The sequence below is a fragment of the Stenella coeruleoalba genome, assembly GCF_951394435.1.
Source record: "Stenella coeruleoalba genome assembly, chromosome: 11".
Lineage (NCBI taxonomy): Eukaryota > Metazoa > Chordata > Mammalia > Artiodactyla > Delphinidae > Stenella > Stenella coeruleoalba.
Window position 1 is genome coordinate 50,492,458 of NC_137157.1, and position 14,532 is coordinate 50,506,989.

General features: G+C 40.8%; 1 long non-coding RNA gene across 1 annotated transcript in view; it reads left to right on the forward strand.

The window, feature by feature from the left end:
- The first annotated feature begins 725 nt into the window (after positions 1 to 725).
- Positions 726 to 14,532, forward strand: part of LOC307194813 — a 40,450-nt gene continuing 26,643 nt past the window's right edge. The window contains exon 1 of the long non-coding RNA XR_013830636.1: positions 726 to 811. This is a non-coding gene — a long non-coding RNA (uncharacterized lncRNA). The remainder of the gene's footprint in view (positions 812 to 14,532) is intronic.

Below are 14,532 nucleotides of genomic sequence, written 5' to 3' on the forward strand. Positions count from 1 at the left end.
TTTAAACCCCATTTCCCCATCTGCCACCCCCCCACCCCCTGCATAAAGCAAATGTTCTCTGGCACGTACCCAGGGGCTGTGTTATATTTCCACTTCAGAAGGAACTAGGCTATCTCCAGTGGCCACGGGGAGACCATGTCAGAGTATTTCAGCAGCTCTCTCTCGGGGGCGGGCTTCCCTCTGTCCTTGGATGGGTCTGTTCATCAGCAAATGAACAGCATGTGCTATTCAACATCTGGAAACACTGAGTCCACACTCCTGCCCATTGGGGAAATCCTTCTACACTCCTGACACTGAATATGCCCTGGGACAGGGCAGGCACTACTTTCAGGGTTTGATGGAAGAAATCATCTTTACACTGGGTCAGAGGCTTCTTAAACAGAAAATGATAGAAATGTAAGATTGACCAGCTAATATCCTGGACTAATATCTGACTTGTCATTATGGTGGCGCTGGCTTCCCTTTCTGATGGTTTTGTTAGCTCCTCCATATGGAGCTGGTGTCTGTGTGGAATGACTATGTGAATTTTCCTATTTTGTAATAAGCTTGATCAAAGAGTTTTGTTTGTTTGAGGGAAGTTGAAACTAATACCTAAATTAAACAAGAGTGTCATCTATGCATTTTTCTTATGCTTAGTATCTTCACTGCCAATCTTGCCGGGGAGGGGGGAAAGCTATGATTGGTGGGTACTCGGAATGCAGCTCCTTCCCCTGTTTTTTCTTCTAGACGTATGAAAAGTCACTTTACGTGGTGAAAAGTGGGTAAGCTCAGAGACGCCTGTTCCCTGCTGAGTGATCAAGACTTGTCTCAGGTAAAATTGCTTTCTAGAAAACATTTTGCTTCATATTAAAGACCTACATATGGACACACACTTGTGCTCATTGGCTTCCTACCTTCCTAGATCTTTTAAGCACTCATCTCTGAGGTAGATGTTGGTGATTCCCATACTGAAAGAAAATGTTTTAAAATTGTTTTTCTTATCAATGGGTGATACATCATTCGCCCATTTAGCCATGAACACAATGCTGCTAGTCAAAGTTCTTCTTTGTTCCAGGTTTTCTATGTTAACGTGGTCTGCGTAGTAAAATCCTTGCCAGTGAAGGGAGAGCCAGATTTGTGGCATGGCCCATAACACACATACGTTACTGAGACCACACACAGATCTAAAAGATAAAGGCACGCATTGCTTTTGAGCAGTGACCCGTGTGCCAGAAATGAGGTTTCACCTACAAGAGACCAGAAGAATGTAAGAGTTTGGGTTCAGGGTATCAAGAGTTTCCTTTTCTGTTCTAGTCTTTTTTTTAAAAGGACAGTAGGACAACATTTTTTAACCCTTTCGATTGTCCTAGTCTCGCTATTTACAGCTGAAAAAGAAATAAAGAACATCTCCCTCCCACCAGTAACCTTTGCGAGGAGAGGAGTAACCTGATGCAGGGCTAAGATCTGTGGCTCTGGAGCCAGACTACTTGGCCTCATTTCTGAGTGATCCACTGTTTAACTATGGGCCTCAGTTTCCTGTGAAACAGGAATAATCACTGTACCTACCTCATGAGATTGTTGTGAGAATTAACCAAGATAATACAAGTAGAGTGCTCAGCGTGGTACCTAAACCCGAGGAAGGTTTCAACTGTTTGCTGTGAGTCCAGTAAAAATCTTGCCTTGATGCCATCAATATGCTCCAAAAATTAAATCGCATAAAATATGGGGTCAGTTTACTCCAACGTTAATAAATAATATACTTGCAGTCAATCTGTGCTGTTTCAAAAATCACCAAGAAGACTAGATACTACAACTATCACTGTACTGTGAAGGTCCATGCAAAGGTCACCTGTTGAATGCATCCTCTTCCAGAAAATTAAAGCTTTACTCATCTGCCCACCTCCCAGCCCCTTATAGGGTTGGGGTGTAGTATAGGTATAATGTGTCCGGACTGGTGTAACAGTAACAGGGGAGGAGAAACATTATGGAAGGCGTTACTTGTTATTACGGTGGATATCTCGGACCTGCTTTTAACCTTTCTAATAGGTGGCTTTAGACCTGGATGCACATTAGAATCACCCAAAGAGCTTTAAAGACATTGGGCCAAGCAAAATGTAGTCACTTGGGCTTCCCTGGTGGCGCAGTGGTTGAGAGTCTGCCTGCCGATGCAGGGGACACGGGTCCGTGCCCCGGTCCGGGAAGATCCCACGTGCCGTGGAACGGCTGGGCCCGTGAGCCATGTCTGCTGAGCCTGCGCGTCCGGAGCCTGTGCTCCGCAACGGGAGAGGCCACAGCAGTGAGAGGCCCACGTACCGCAAAAAAAAAAAAAAAAAAAAAAATGTAGTCACCCGGACTTGGGTTCAGATTCTGTCTCCACTATCTTTAGATATATAACATTTGACAGGCTATTAACCTCTTTTTTTTCTCATCTGTGAGATGGGGCTGTCGTAAGGGTTAAAGATAATGTGTTTAAAACTCTGAGCATGAATCTTGGCATGTGGTAGTTTATCAATAAATACAATTAGTTAATAACCTGTTTTCTCTAAAGAGCTCAGCCTGAAGTGTCCTCCACCTCCACTAAGCTAAATTATAGAAACTTTGCCGTGAAAATGGTTAAGAACTGGTTAGGAGGGCCTCTTATTTTACAAACGAGACAACGAAAACACAAAAAATTGCTCCAGGTTACACAGCTAATAATAGGCTAGAACTTGAACCCAGGTCTCCTAAATCTTTGTTCATGGTTTTTCTTCCTGTTCCACAGTTTTCAATCACATATCTCCGAGGCCCCAAATTCTGGCCCTAGACCCCAGTTTCAGCTTCACGTTTCGACAGTCCCTTCCTGCATTTGGCTCTATGGTGCATCAGCACCAAATTGTTACTTCCTGAAACGTGTGCTTGTTGTTTCTCACCTGTTTTCCTTGGCTTATGCGATCATTCTTGCCTGAAATGCTCTCCTTGTCTTTATTTTCTACCAACTGCACTAGCTCCTGCTTCTGCTGTTGATTAGCTACTACAGCAATTGCCATACCACCATAAACATTTAGGAATCAGACAAAATGTCAGCTATTGGACACCCAGACTTTATTCTTGTCAATGAGAAAGCAAATAAGGTGAGCTCTATGACTGCCAGAGCTTAGGGCTTGGAGAAAGTTTCCAAGCCACTGCTCAGGGTGGGGGAACGAAAGCAGAGCCCAGTGATCTCACTGAGTTGAGGAGGCAGACATCAAAATCTGGGAAGACCAAGGAGGCAAGAATTTGCAAGTCATACCGCCAGAAAGGAGGGCGCTAAATGCAAAGGCGACTCTGGAGAGCTGCAAAGCTTACTCAAAGCGTTTGGCTGAATATTATCTGCACATGCATGTGAAGAAACTACCAAGACCAGGGAAAGAATGCACTGAGCTGAACCATACCTGGAGCTCACACAGAATTGGGAAGAGTTTCTGTCTCCCTAGCTCATGTGAAGAAACTTCAACATCCACAGGGCCTTGGGTGGAATTCTCAGAAGTGTCAAGCCTTAGAAGTGGGGTTACATTAGTCCTAGAATAAAAGCTGCTGTGGGCCCACCATAAAAAGCTTGAAAGCTAGTCTCTCATGGATCAAACTGAGCTGCTATAAAATCCAATATTCTTTAAAGGAAGACAATAAAATCCAGCATCTAACAAAATAAAATTCACAAAGATAAAGGAATTAGTAGATAAGGACCTTGAGAATACTGTACAAAGCTTATTCTTATGCTGAAGGATGTAAAAAAGAAAACATAACGTGATAAAAGGAGAAAGATATCAAAATGACCCAAATGTAACCTGTAGAGATGAAAATATTTGAAATTAAAAAGACTGGTTAGGATTAGCAGCATATTATATGATACAGAAGAAAAGATCACCAAACCTGAAGACATAGTAACAGAAACTATCCAAAAAGAAGCACAGTTTAAAAAGAGACCGAAAACAGAACCAAAAACAAGTACACACACAACAGAGCCTCAGTGAGCTCTGGGACCATATCAAGCCATGCAATATATGTGTGATTGGAGTCCTAGAAATGTGGTGTTGGGGAAACAGAACGACTATTTGAAGAAGTAATGGCTAGGGGCTTCCCTGGTGGCGCAGTGGTTGAGAGTCCGCCTGCCGATGCAGGGGACGTGGGTTCGTGCCCCGGTCCGGGAAGATCCCACATGCCACGGAGCTGCTGGGCCCGTGAGCCGTGGCCGCTGAGCCTGCGCGTCCGGAGCCTGTGCTCTGCAATGGGAGAGGCCACAGCAGTGAGAGGCCCGCGCATGGCAAAAAAAAAAAAAAAAAAAAGAAGTAATGGCTAAAAATTATCCAAATTTTATGAAAAATATAAACCCACTGATCCAAGAACCTCAACAAACTCAAAACAGAAGGAACATAAAGAAAGCCACACCCAGGCACATCATAATTAAATTTCTGAAACCAATGCCAAAGAGAAAATCTAAATAGCAACTAGCAGGTAAAAAAGATACCTGCTATAGAGGAACAAAAATAATAATCACAGCAGACTTCTCATCATAAGCCATGCAGGCCTAAAGGCAATAGACTGTTATCTTTTAAGTGCTGAAAGAAAAAATTCCCAACCTAGAATTCTATACCCAGGGAAGATATCTTTTAAAAATGAAGGCAAAATAAAAACCTTTTCAGGGCAATAAAAGGTAAGAGACTTTCACTGTAAGAAATGGTTTTTTTTTAAAATAAATTTATTTTATTTATTCATTTTTGGCTGCGTTGGGTCCTCGTTGTTGTGCGTGGGCTTTCTCTAGTTGCAGAGAGCAGGGGTTACTCTTCGTTGCGGTGCGCTGGCTTCTCATTGCAGTGGCTTCTCTAGTTGCAGAGCATGGGCTCTAGGCACGCAGGCTTCAGCAGTTGTGGCACGTGGGCTCAGTAGTTGTGGCTCACGGGCTCTAGAGCGCAGGCTCAGTAGTAGTTGCACACGGACTTAGTTGCTCCACAGCATGTGGGATCTTTCTGGACCAGGGCTCGAACCCATGTCCCCTGAGTTGGCAGGCAGATTCTTAACCACTGAGCCACCAGGGAAGCCCAAGAAATGCCAAAATAAGTCCTTTCAGCAGAAGGAAAATAATATCAGATGGGAATTTGGATCTATAGAAAGAGGTAAAGAGCAACCCAAATGATAAATATGTGGGTAGATATAAAAAAACATGTTTTTTTCCTCATTTTCGTCTCTTTCACACCTATCCATCCTTCTGGGGAGAAACCCTATACTTCTTTAGCAACTCTCCTTAGGTCAAACTCAACACCCTAGATGAGCCAGATTGATTAGGTAAATGAGGGAAGCCTGTGAATGATGACAGGAAATAGTGGGGACAGTGATAAACTCGAGAACGTATGCCTCATCTAAAGGGAACATCTGTTACTCAGCTTTGGCTCATTTTTGTTGGGAGGAAATTGAGCACAACTCTTCCTTTATTTTAATGTAGTCAACTAATCAAACTCAACCCAAACTGAAAAGCCCTGTCTCTCCATATTACACTCATGGGCTATATTTAGCCTTTGGACCACCAGGATACAACTAGTATGTTAGCTATTCTTCACGTGTACTCTCAGAGTACTCGGTGGGTATCTCTGTTACACTTACTAAAATGTATTATAATGTTTTGTTGATATATATATATATGTCTTCCCAACTAGATTAGAACTGTTCGTGGGAAAGAGCCATGTCTTATTTGTTTTATATTCCAAGTGATTAGCACACAGCCTGGTACAGGAAGCACTTCAGAAATGCTTATTAAAGTGGAGATCATTTCGATGTATTTTTTTCACAAATAAGCTCATACTATCTGCATCTCAGAGAACTGAGGAAAGTTTAGGAGTTAAGCACTTGACTAAAAGTTTGGTGCAGTACTCTGGGAATGCATCAAAATAATTTGGTTTACTTTCTTTCATTCAGTTGATAATTCTATGCTGTCCTTATTGTGGAAATGTTCTGTGACAAGCACAAATACGAGGATTAAAGCAATCTGGCATTTTGGTAGCTGCAGTCTTACTTCAGTGCCTTTATTTTTGGACTAAAAAACAGAAACCACAAAGCTTGTCCCTCACCTTCTCCAGGAAACACCTCTCCTAAAGTAATTGCACAGAGGTGCATTTGTTACTGGGTTGGTTTCTATCTAAGCATGAATGGAGGTATGGGTGGGAATCTCTCATTTTATTCCACCCCAGGTTTTCTTTTTAGCCCACCTCCTCTACCCACCCACCCAGCCTCCCTACACATACACATTTCACCTCATCCTGCACACCTTGGTCTCACCATTAAAAAACCAAATTGACAATGAGCGTCATTTTTTGGAAGTTGTCCCAGCACTCAGAGCAGTAAAGATAAAATATTAATAGTAGTCAACGCATTGAGTCCTTATTATGTGCCAAGTAGATGATATCATGTCGTTTAATGCTCACAATAATCTCTGTTTCACAGATAAGAAGGCTGAAGCCCAAGGTTTCACAGCTCATATGTTCTGATATTGGATTTTGTGTCCTCACTTGCTCCTCAAAGCATCATCACCTTCATGTCTGTTAGAAAGGTAGCATCTTGGGTCTCACTCAAGACCCACTGAGTCAGAATCTGCATTTTAGTATGATCCCAGGTGACTCGTATGTACGGTAAAGTTTGAGAAACACTGATCTACACGGCACTGCTTCCTGCTGGGTACACACTTCCTGATAGTGTCCATGATCTCTGTGGCTGAAAGCTCCAACATACTTCTTGGTGTGCCCAACTTTCTCTTCAGGAGTGATTTGAGCAGCAAGATTGTTGCTTGTAGAATCCCATTGTGTTGATATGAATACTCACCCCAAGAACTCTCCTTTCCTCCCATCCATCATCATGTTTCATTTTCCACTTTTGGACTTAGCTCAAAGATGTGAACAGGGAGGGCCAGGAGGCTTGCAGAGAAGTGGGTGGGCCACTGGGCTTGCTTGTGGCACTGATGCCCTAAACAGTGTATGGCCCCAACTTCTGAGTGACTCTGGAGGGCCACCTAACTAATAATTTCTCCCAGTGGCTGCTTCTGTCCCTGTGCAGGTCATAGGGAAGTGCTATGCATGGGAGGGCAGGGGAACCCTCACAGGAAACACCCCTCAAACAAGAAACTTGGCAGAACTAGAGGTATAGAAGTGGTTATGGGTACAAGGGTACATGGATGCTGATAACTTTATTAAAGCTTATTTTTACATCAGTACCACTCACAAGCAAAAGTCTAACCATTACATACACATGTTATTGGGTCCAAAACAGTGTGGAACTGACTTATTGTAAAAGTGGGCTCTCAAAATACTATGTGAATCAAAGTTGTTGGGTGGTCAATGAAAAATGGTTTTTCCAGTTAAGGTGTTTCATACACATTTGCTTTGATATGGCATTGGTGACAAAGAATGCTTTTTATGACATTCTTCTAAGCCATTATGATGTTAATAAATAAATAATTAATTTTCTTCTTTTCAAGAGCTAGGGTGTCTCCAACCTTTTTTTTTTTTTTTTCCTCTTTTTTTTTTTTCTCCCCCAAGCTTTTTGTTTGCCAGTTCTGTCTTAGGAAGCCTTTTGTCTTCATCACCAGCCATCTGTAGGGGTCTGAGTTAAGCAGAAGGGGCTGCTGTGGAGTGATGGGAGGAATTCTTTCCTCCTGAGATGTGGTTGAGGCAGAATGCTGGGACAGGGGCCAAGTTTCTTGCCAACAGTGTAGAGCATGAAACCGTAGGATACTCATTGATGTTGTTGTAACTTTGTTTTCCACATTAAGTGAGCATAAACACTTCATAGAAATAATGTCATTTTGTACAGATAGCATGGCATAGCCAACCAGAGCCCTGCCTCTGGACACTTATCCACCTGGGTAGCAAAGGGACATTTTCACAGGGTTCTTGCATCAGCAAGACTAGGAAGTTATGGGAATATCTTTACCATAGAATCAAAGTGCTCCAAGGAGGCGCTGTAAGATCATTTTATGTATTCTCTTCAAAGATAGGCAAACATCCAAATTTTTACAGAGATGAGAGGCAGTGAGGTATAATGAAAACAAGCTAGGCTGTAGGCTGTTCCAAATATTGGAATGAATTTTAGTCATATTATTTATTAACATGACTTTGAGGGAGTTGTCCACGCTCTCTGATTTTTAATTTTCTCATATTCAAAAATGAGGAAATAGGTGCTTTTGTACTTTCGATTGTAAGGCAGCGAAACAATGGATTTAACGGGTGAGGGATCCTGTTTCCATATAAGTTTTGCTTTTTAGACACAGTATTTTAATGATTTAAATTCTAGCATCTCACCTATGTTCTTTAATTTTGTTTCTCTTCACAGCTGAACAAGTAGTAAGCCTGTTTAAGTGAGAATCTGGTGCGGTTAGAGATTTATCATTTTTAACATGCTGAGTAACTTTTCGTCCTCTTCTGGATTGTATTAAGTTTGTGATACTCCTATTACTTACTAGTATCTTTTATTTTTCTATTTTTCACCCTTTTAATAGAAAATAATGACAAATTGAAATAAAATATTCAAATAACTGCAGAAATATTGAACTTCGTTTGGATTGCTCTATTCACAGAAGTTACTTATTGGGGTAGTTGGTAGCTGGTAGCTGTTGCTACAAAGAACTTCCAAACCTCAGTGGCTTGGTTTATTTTTTTGCTCACATAGAGTCCAATGGAGCTGATCTTGCTTGAGCAGTTCTTCTCCAAGATGGGACTCAGGGTTCCTGGCATCTTCCCTGGGTGGCTCTGTCACCCATTAGGGCCTCCTTGGGAGGCCTCTGCTGGATCTGTTCTATTCAGCCAGCTGGTGTGCAAAGAGAAAGAATGAGGAGAATCTCATGGGTCTTTCTAAGGGCCTGTAAGTAGGTATATAATATCTGCTCATATTCCATTGGCCATAAATTGTCGAAAGATCCCATCTAGATGCAAGAGGAGTGAGAGATGTTGTTTTCGTCTTTGTTTTCCAAGAGGGAAACAAAGTGGTTTTGGTGAACCCCTCACAGTGCCTCTGCCTGACAGCACTGCTGACCACACTGAATCATAGCTTCAGGCAACCAGCAGGTGATCTCTCAAAAAGTTTCTTCATCAACTGATGTACAAAACGGTGGTTTGGTTATATAGTAGGCAGTTTATAGCCATCCACACATGGTATATGAGAGCTGAACGTATGAACGTTGTAGAATTGTCTGGATGTCTCTCTCTCAGAGTTACATCTACTTCTGAGTTGTTGCAAAGAGTCAGGGAGGGAGAGAGTTAAGTGACAGTGCCTGACACCGAGTTAGCACTGACCAGCGGTTCTCATGGTGCAGCACCCAGATCGGCATCATTGGCATCACCTTGGAACTTGGCAGAAATAAGTGATTGGGTTTCACCCCAGACCTACTGAATCAGAAACTCTGGGGGTGGGGCCGACAGTCTGTGTGTTTACAAATCCTTCCAGGTGATTCTAATGCAATGAAGTTTGAGAACTACCAGCTGAGACATCGGTTTTCTTTTTTTTTTCAAGGAAGGGAAATATTCTTTTCGAAGAAAATAGATTCTTTCACAATCTCCTTTAGTAAACTTTTCTAGTGATGAATGGGTTCCAGCTACTCTGAAATTTCTTATAGGTTGCCAAACTTGATTCTTCTACATTTCATCATATTCATTTTGAATTGTCCTCAGAGAAAGAGTAAAACATCTGATCATCACTATTCCTGTACTTCTCCATCAATGTCAAGACCGTTTGGCCAGCTGTAAGTCTTTTCTTCTTTAGGTTCGCTTAAAACTTTTATGACTCACAAGTGTATTATGACTCAAAGTGTATTAACTGCTATTTTCTTGTGGCTTTTGGGGTGTGAAATATGGAGCATTATAATAATTTCATACCTGAGAACATTTCCATTGACTTTTATTTCCCATTCAAAAATGGATGTTCATTTCTTCAAAGCTCTTTATCAAATAAGACTGTATATCATATGAGAACACATCAGGAAGACAAAGATTTCTTTAGAAAATTCAGAATGTTAATTTATTGCAGTGGGCTACTGTTATCTGAAAATTGTCAGCCATACCAGCATAACGATATTTTCTATCAAGAACATATGAGCGATACTTGCTATTATGATCATTATTTATATCAGAACATTTTAAAAAGAAGTAAATCCTGATGAGTTCAATAACTTGAAAGGTATTTGACTTGAGTGAAAAATAGGTCATACAATAAACCGCAATTATTTAACCATATCGAAGGTTAGTAGTTTTTCTTCTGGACTGGTGGTGAGATCTCCCCTTTCTGCATCTGGTGGAGAGAAAAGGAAGAGACAATGACTTCATAGGTGAATTTATAGAAGGCACTTTAAGAAAGAATAGAAAAGAAATATAATCACACAAAGAAGATGGCTTGGGACACTGGCTTGGGAATAGGGCAGATCCTTTGGAAATACCTTCCCAAGATTTTCACCTTATCCTTTTGTTTAGTTTTGTCTGCATCTGAAAACTTACTATCTTCTGGGAATGAATCAGGTCTGTCCTGGGCCTGCCTTCTGATGTGCCCCTAGGATTCAGATCCTCAGGAATGAGGAGCTACCTCATAATGTGGACACTTAAGGGAACAGAGACCTTGTTTTCTCGGGTATGATTTGAACTTGGGAGGACTGATTTGCCTAGTTTCAGAAGTGTGGTGACCCGGAGACATGGAGGCCATGTCTTCCTGCTTCCTTACCAATCCACTTACCAGTTTCCTGTCCACTTCTCTTCTTTTGCTTAGTAGGTTTTTAGATATTTTCATTTATTCATGTTAAAAATACCTTTTCAGATGAATTACTCATTTACACATTCAAATTAGAATTTTCATTTGCCAGTTTTATCACAGCTGGCATAATTAACAATGTCAAGTTTTTAAACTATATTGTGACAACATTTAAACTTGTTATGCTTTTGCTTGTGGATGTAATTAAGACAGTGTGTTTGGTATCAGTTTATTCTTAAAAAGCAAAGTAAAAGCAGATGAGGTGTATTTATAGACTCATCAGCCAATGAATGGATGAAAGATAAAAAGAAATTAATGGGGAAATGTCAGCCAGAATGGAGGAGGGACCCACTGCGAAGTTCATTTCCAGACCAACTATTTGGAATTTATTCCAAAGACAGCTGTCTCTTGAATTACAGTAGGGGGAAAAAAATGACATTGTAAGACTATCAGGCCTCAAGTTAAGAAGCAGGCAAAGAGTAACATACTTCAAATAAACTTCTGCAGTCAGGATGGGGGCCCAGGCACAATACGTACAGTCAGAGCCCCACCTGGAGTTATGCCCTCCTACAAAGATTGGGGCTTAGGAAAATCTGGGAAAGAAGGAAAATCTCTAGGAAGCGTAGGAGCTTTGGAACTTGGTCCTGGCCACTTGAAAGCTGTTTTGATTTGGAGCCAAGGACCCCGCTGTGGGGGAGGGGAAGTAGAGGAAAGGGCAGAATTGTAGCTTGAAACTCCAACCCAGGGAATTCAGTTTTCAGAACAGGCAAAGAAGAAAAACGAATTGGAAAGCTTAAGGGACCTAGATTCATTTCTCTGTGTTTTCTTGCAAGCCTGGGCAGTACACTTCCTTGACTGTGACATGAAGCCCAAAAGTTGTCAGAGATTCTTGGGCACGTGTCTGACGTTAGACACAGGTGAGGCAGAGCAAATCTGCATCGTTTTGAGTACAAATAAAGGAGCGGCCTGGTGGGAGGAAGTATGGTTGTTTTTGGCGTCCTACTTTTAACCTTCAGTATTTCAGAAACTAGGAGAAATGACTTGGGTCCAATGAAAGTTCTGTGGTCTGAACAGCTCAGCTGCGGGCGGGGTGGGAGGCCGGAGCGGCAGAGGGAATGGCTTCACCAATTTTCTTTGCAGAAGAGTCTAAAGGAATCTCTATTAATGACTTAGAAGAAATTTCTCTGGATTTTCATAGGTGAATGGCCAAGAACAGTTCTTCCAAAATTCAAATCGAAAATCCCTTCTCTAGACAATTAAAACATGTTAGTAAAGGTGACTTAATTCAGGAAAAAAGGGGTTCATGGAGGAATGCTTCTTTTCTTTGTTGTGGACGCTCCTCTGGATCTTAATGTACCCATGTTTCCCATCCATAGTTTTGTTTCTTCGTATTTTCCTACAGTCTTTTCCTCCTTCTTCCACCTCAGTGAATTTTATTGACGTACTTTATTGATGTGTGTGAACACGGGCTCTTGGTTTCACTCTTTAAAGAGAGAGAAGATTATGACACTGTCTCTACATAGAAAAGAAAGAAGGGAGGGAGGGAGGAAGGGAGGAAGGAAGGAAGGAAGGAAGGAAGGAAAGAAGGGAAGGAAAAGAATCAAAGCATAACAAGTCCATTTGTTTTCATCATCTAATCAAACCATCCTATTTCTGAACAATCTCCTCAGCTGTGGCACATCTGGAAAGACTGAGGAAATGAGTTCACAGAGTTTTGAGCTTTGTATTTATTGAGTTGATTTTTCTGTCATATAGATAAGGCCTGTGTACATACATATTTTAAATATATATATATATATACGTGAAAGCTGTACATTTAATTCACAAGGCAGTTACCTGACTATCCAGATCACTTTGTAGTTTAAAACGATGCTTCTCAAACTACCTGTGACAAAGGTCCAGTGTGAGAATTTCCAATCAGTCATGACTGATATTTTTGTAAAATATAACAAAAATGAATTACAAGAAAAATTAAATTTAAGAAAACCCCTCAAATCATGCACAATGCAAGCCTCCAATGTTAGATTTAGCAGGCAAAAAAATTACCTGTGAAATTACTCTAAAAGTATCTAAATGCTTCCTCTCAGTTTCTGTGCTTAACTTGTCGTATGGTGACAGTCAGCTCAGGGGCGGGCACTGTTCATCAAGTAGCACCAGTTTAGATGGTTTCTATGCTGAAGTACGAAAGGAAAAGGATAATAGTTTAGTTTGTTAAACTTCAGAGCCATTAACGTACTCTTGAAATACAGACAGGGAGATCAATTCTGGTATTTTTCAAATAATTTGGTCTCGTATAATTATGTATTCTTTTCTTTTGAAAGTAAATATTTAATTGCCTGAGCACTGTTGATTTATAAAAATCACTGAAGTGTTTGCTTAAGTAAAATAAACTATATACATGGAGTATCTCTGGTATCATATGGGTCCTGTTTGTACTCAGACACTGGAAGAATGAATCTATTTTAACACTGAAATTGTTTTAAGAATGAAACAGTTTCTAAAATGTAAATAAGGGCATGGTATTCTGAAATGCATATACAGCTGACATGATATACACATTCATGTATGCCATGTTGTTTTTTTCAATTGATCATTCTTTACCCAAATATAATCAATTAATGTGGACCATTGGCTAATCCAGTGTTGACTGAAGTAGTATTAATTCACATATTGGGTTGAAATGCCAGGAATATTGTGGAGAGCTGAAAAGATTGTAAAGTGAATTGTATGTTTTCCTCTTAAACTGTAAGACATTTACCAATTCCCACCGATCCTGAGTTGCCCTAATGAACTTTCCACACATAGGCTAATAGAATTTATGTCTATAAAAGCAGTAAGTTAAAGAAATGGAAGCTTGAGTCACAAAGACATTCTCTTGCTATAAATTTATTATTTGAGAGGAAGAATTTCTTTTTTAACAAAAGATGCAGAGCAGAACTATTGATTATCATCCCCACATGGACCAAGTGGTGAAAGGACTGTGGCATTGTGGAAATCATATTTATTGTTATCATATGTTTTCCTTAACTGTGGCTATCAGAGAGAACCTTTTTTGGGAGAGTGTCATTTACAATACCCTATTGTTTGACATTCAGCTCTACGATTCTGTTTCAATAGTAGATTATTACCATCACATCTTTTTTTTTTCCTTTGTAGATTTAATTTTAGATAAATGTTGCACTCTAGTAATGAGATTTTAAGAATTACTCAGTAATTGAACCATGTGAATTCAATGGTCTCTAAGTCTCGGGTCTTAAGAAATTACTGAGTAAGTAAATTTTGGGTGGTGAGCATGAACAGAGTTCACATAAATATGTAATTTAAACATGGAACTAAAACCACAGAGAGACAACAAAGTGACATCAACAGGCTTTGTTGTGGCCAGTGAGAGGAGCTGGCTCTCCCAAGGCTGAATTAGAGGTGGGGACAGAATGTCAGAGCTTGTATGGGGGTCTTTGTGGGTCCAGGTGCACTAAGTGTGCTTGGAGTGTGACTGTTGACTCTGCACTTTGGACACCTCAGGCTGCTGAAACCTCTTACAATTTGCCCAATGTAAGTTGTTTGCCTCCCATAGGGGACCCTTCCAGTGCCCTGGACAGCAGGAACCATCCAGTTTTGTCAAAACACATGCATAAATCTGAGGGGGCTCTGTGTTCTGAGAGAGGATGCATCCAGGAGAAGATCATCATTCTCTCTGTCCCTTGGTTAGATCCATGTTTGACCCCAGGGCATGATCTACCATCATTTGGCCTATTCTGGGTCTCTGTCTTCCGTCCCTTGTGCTTGCTAATATATAGCCCCCAGCTTGTTGCTTTTTTGTGT